Here is a 5,300-nt window from a genome sequence, read left to right on the forward strand (position 1 = left end):
TCTCTCTCTCTCTCTCTCTCTCTCTCTCTCTCTCTCTCTCTCCCTACCATTTCTCTCACTCTCATGTTTATAATAAACGCTTTCCCCTCAGCCATACTATGGAGTTTTGATGCCATCAGTCTATGCAAGCAGCCACTGAATTCTGATATGGCATCCCTACACGACCGCCACTGAATTCTGATATGGCATCCCTACACGACCCTGACTCCCCCTTCCTTAAGCTGGCTTTCCACTCAGAAGTTGACTGATGTGTGGAAAACCTCTTTTAATTTGAGTCTGTAAAACCAGTGTGTATAAGAAAGATCAATTTTCTTTGGGGTGGCTGATATGAGTTTTCTCATTCAGTCTCATCATGACATCCCCTGCTTTCAAAGTTTGTTAGTGAAACGTCGGAGGGAGACAGTATTTAATTATGAAATATGTTTTTTGTACTTTGAGCTCTACTTATTAAGTCTTTGAATATGAGCATAGAAGGAAAGTGATGTTTCTTTGAAAACTCTCAGAGGCTGGCTGTATTATGAGACTGAGATGTTTATAACGGAGAGAATAGGGTTTGATAGCCCAAGAAGGGTCCTGACGTTTTTAGCATCTTTCCTCTACCAGAGCCTTCAGAGGGATTGGAAATGAATGTTAGAAGGGGTTGAAGTTTTTGTGATAAACTTGTAGAAATGACTTCTCCTTGGGTGCATTATCTATGCCAACAGAAAGTGCATTGGGTCAGAGGCTCTGCATAATTTTTAGTAATACCTAGCCATTGAGCAAAGAGTCAGCACTTACCATCATGTCCACGGAAGTTAAAGTGTGCCCTTGAATCTTCTGAAATACGTGGCCCTCTGGTAACTGTGGAAAGGAAAGTATCTATACACTACAAAGAAAGTTTCTAATGGCAGATGAAAGTAATTCCTTCAACCGCTGTCTGTGAGATAGGAGGGTATAAAGAGCTAGGACAGGTGGCACTGGAGAACTGCAGGAAAGACACCAAGCTTGTAAAAACCTACCCAGGACTCTGAAAAGGAGAACAACAAGCAGATTCTTGTTTCTTTGTTTTGTGGACACAGAACAAGGGCAGGAGAAGGAAAGAGTAAAGTGGGAAACATGCATGCAGTAAGTGAGACGGCAGAAAAGACAGAGTTCTGCAGAAAGACCCATCTTCTACTTTAACCCAGAAAACCCAGCTACTGTGTCTTCCTCTGCCTGTCTCCAGCATTGTTTGCCCTGTAGAAACAAGCACTCAGAGAGTCCAGAGAGCTCTTCATCCAATTGTGTTCTGCTTCTCTCCTAGGCAAAAACGTCTCCCTAATGGGTGACTTCAGACAGTAACCACCATCCATGCTGTTGATGGACTGGACTTTGAAGAGAGCTCAGCATGACAGTTCTTGCTCAAGGTCTCAGGTAGCAGGGGGACACCTGGTTTGAGCCAACTCACAAAGACTTTTTGGCGAATTAGATGTCAGGGCTATAACACTCAAGCAATTGTGTTCAAAATAGTTAGGGCTACTTGAACACCTCTCTCTACAAGTGACCTCTGTCTCTACAGAGCCTTCTATACATTGTCTCGGGGTGGTGGGTCCTCTTACAGAGTCACCAAGGTTCTCAGAATTTGCCAAAAGATACTAGGAGTTGTTAGGTTGCTAGGTGACCTTCTCTTATAGAATCTCAGAAACCAGGTGTTGATATTTCTGTCATACTCCGTCCATCAAATCACAAATGCTTCCCTCTCCTCTGCTTTCTCCAAAGATCAAGGGAGAGTGGATCTCACTTATGATTATAAAACCATCACAAACCTAAAATCTTTTAAAGTACTTCTCTTGGCTTAGTTGGGAAAAGAAAGAAAGAAAGAAAGAAAGAAAGAAAGAAAGAAAGAAAGAAAGAAAGAAAGAAAGAAGAAAGAAAGAAAGAAAGAAAGAAAGAAAGAAAGAAAGAGAGGAAGGAAGGAAAGAAGGAAGAAAAGAAGAAAGGAAGGAAGAAAGGAAGGAAGGAAGGAAGGAAGGAAGGGAGGGAGTGAGGGAGGAAGGAAGGAAGAAAGCTTGCCAATAAGTCAAACAAATTGAGTTGGATATAAGTCACATAGTGAAAGGAGGGAACCAATTTTGGCAAGTTGTCTTCTGATCTCCACATGAATACCTTGTCATATGCATACACACACACACACACACACACACACACATACACACACACATGCACACTCACACATATGCACATACCCTAAACAATACATCTTAACAAAAATGGATATTTCAATAAAAAGCTACATTCCTGCTTGAGAAGATTAAAATAGAAATAGGTCTGGAATGTTAGTTGTAGTCAAATAGAAAGAAAACTGTTCATGTAGATGAGGTATGGATATTTTTAGTCCCCTTTTGTAATGTTTTCCTACTTGCAACCACAGAGATCCATCTAGAACTGTCCTGACTACAGTGATCTCTCATACCTGTCCATACTGCCCTTAATATAGTTAAAAGTACAAGATAGCTTGGTTTAACCAAAAGTTAAGATTAGAGAAAGTTGTGAAGAATCTCAAAGTGAGACAGTATCTCTGGTGGCTGTGCAGCCTTCCCAATGATATGCTTTGTCAGAGGAGACAGTTGATAAGTAACAGAATCCCTAAGCAAATGGGCAGCACCATCCTTGGAATGGAAACCCCTTTGACTCTACTCTTTATCTTCAAAGTCAGCCCCACCTTGGTGTACACACTGGGTGTGGTCTCAGAAACCTATACAAGACTCTAATTGTATGAAGAAATAAAAAGATTCTCTGGGAGGGCTCACAATGATGTAGCTGAGGAAGGTCATGTGCGTGGTACCAGCATCTTATCCTCATGCTGCATCATAATTTGCCTGAGATGAAAAGGGTAAAGTGGCTGCATATAAAGCGAAGACAAGAGCACCAGGATATCAAAGTGGAGGTACCAACCGACTCTGTATCAACTCACTCTTGCAACAGCTAATCTGATCACACGAGACCTAGCTCACTCTCAGGACACTCACCTCAGTCTTGAGATTCCCTTTAGGATTGTTTCAGGAGGCTGACACATCAAACCCAACTAACTCACACTCTCAAGAAAGATATCCATTTTCCAGACATAATCGGGTAAAACATTATCCTATGTGTTAGGGTGCAGCCACCATGATCTAATCACCATCCACAAAGTCTTACCTCTTAAAGGCTCTACAACCTCTTCGTACTGTTACCACGGAGACCAGGCCTCTAGAACACGAACCTTTGGAAAACTATTTCCAAACCAGTAAACCCTCTGATGTATAACTAAATATGCTTCTTCATGGTGTATACAGTTGGCATTGTTTCCTGAAGGTAAGTGTACTGAAGATGGTCTACACACTCATGTCCTCCAAGTTCCAGGTTTACCTTTGACTTCATCTATCTTGACTCTTTAGAATATGACCTCTGCCTTTGTGAACTCGCGGCACTATGGCCACTACTGGTGGTCTCATTCCTGTATGCCTTTCTGAGGCATTGAAAGTCTACCAAACACTGAGCTTCATCTCTCCGCATGATGGGTTCTGGAGAACACCCTTCACATAATCATGACACTTCCACCCACCCATCCAAGTATTTAGATTCCCAATCCTATGTCATCCCACCAAACTAAGCCTCTCTCCACAGAGCACACAGGTAAGATTTGGACAAATAGCTAAGTTTGTTCCCTTGGTTCTGGATCTATATCTTACTGTTACTTACACTCTTCTCCTAGCAAGTGTGCTATTGAGTTTGTCCTCTGATGAACACTAAAGACTGATTGGATAATTATAGACAAATACGAATTATCTATTTCCTAGTTTAGCCACTTGTTTTTACCTTCTATGTTTTTATTTCTTGAGTTGTATCTTTGGGTGGCATTTAACTCATAAAATTTATAGCTTGATTAAAGTGATCCAGCTTTAATTTCTACCAATCCATGACACCTCTAGGTTAATGATACAGTATCTTATTTCATTTGGCATATGAAATCAGTGTTCTCATTAATTGGGTGTTCTGATAATTGGAAAACCATAATTGAAATATTCTAAACCACCTGTTGTGAGACAGAGCAGAACATACTTTTGTCATCATTCAAACTTAGATAATTCAAAAGAAGCATTAGAATCATGCTATAGGGATGACACATCATCTTCACAAGCATCCTCAAACATGGAGGTGTCTCTGGAAGACAGAATTGTTCACCCATAGGAAACGGGAAGCTGGTAGACTGATAGCTACCAGGGGAGCTTTATAGTACTGCTAGCCACTGTAAGATGAGCTTCCTCCAGAAAGTCATGGGAAGACAATAATCAAAGTGGGGCTGTGGTCTCTGTAGATCTCCTTGGGTTTTAAATGTCAAATGCAGTGCTGACATCCTTTACCATATATGCCTCCTTTTCTCAAACACCAGAGGCTTACTTCTTACGTCTTCTTACTTGACTGAACACACACACACACACACACACACACACACACAGAGAGAGAGAGAGAGAGAGAGAGAGAGACATAGACATAAAATTTGATTTTTCTTTTCCAAAAACTCATGATACATTTGCTGTTTTTAAATCCAGATTAAATAACTTAGCCAGTAAGAAATACACAATGCCACCATCACTCTGTAGATATTTTGGATTTAACAAATATTGCTTGTGGCATGCTACTAAGTCTTTGAGAGGGGAGTGAAAAGCTATCTCTAATTCTAAGCAAATGACTACTTTCCATTTCAAGCCACATTAATATGGCCCCTCATCAGCATCCCTCTGATTAGGGATTTTTGGATCATAACCCTAATTCGTATATACTTTATATCATCCCAATCATAGTGGAAGGCTCTTAGGATGCACACTAATTTCATAATGTTAATGATCGTTCTCATTTATTTAGTGCTTGAAAATTTTGAATTCCTAAAATTTAATCTTAAAACAATTATATTAGTTTTATAATCTCGGCCTTATCCTCCTGTAACACAAGTAAGGAAGGCAAGTTATTGAAACCAAGATACTTTTCTGGAATCTCAAAGACTCTCATAGCTACTGAATGGGGATAAAAAGAATAAATGTCAACTGACTTTTTCTTAATCAGGTGCTCTTATGCATCTCTCAGCCTTTGGGTTCTCATGCTTAGCACTGCCATCCCTACTTCGATGCTCAGCCAGCACACCCCTGCCCCAGAGGCTCTTGAACGCAGTCTCCCCTGAATCTTCAGAAGTAGATCATCCATGTAATATAGTGATATATCTTGCACATAATTGAGTGAAGGGCACAATGACCTTTACAACAGTTGGTAAAGTAAACCTACATAGAGTGTCACAGACATGGAAG

At 40.5% G+C, this 5,300-nt stretch overlaps 1 long non-coding RNA gene across 1 annotated transcript; it reads left to right on the plus strand.

The window, feature by feature from the left end:
• Nucleotides 1-3,197: 3,197 nt before the first annotated feature.
• Nucleotides 3,198-3,586, plus strand: LOC116071037. The gene is made up of 2 exons (XR_004110685.1): nt 3,198-3,312; nt 3,396-3,586. It is a non-coding gene; the product is annotated as an uncharacterized LOC116071037 (long non-coding RNA).
• The last annotated feature ends 1,714 nt before the right edge of the window (nt 3,587-5,300 follow it).

This window comes from Mastomys coucha, unplaced genomic scaffold (assembly GCF_008632895.1).
Source record: "Mastomys coucha isolate ucsf_1 unplaced genomic scaffold, UCSF_Mcou_1 pScaffold1, whole genome shotgun sequence".
In the NCBI taxonomy this organism is placed as follows: Eukaryota; Metazoa; Chordata; class Mammalia; order Rodentia; family Muridae; genus Mastomys; species Mastomys coucha.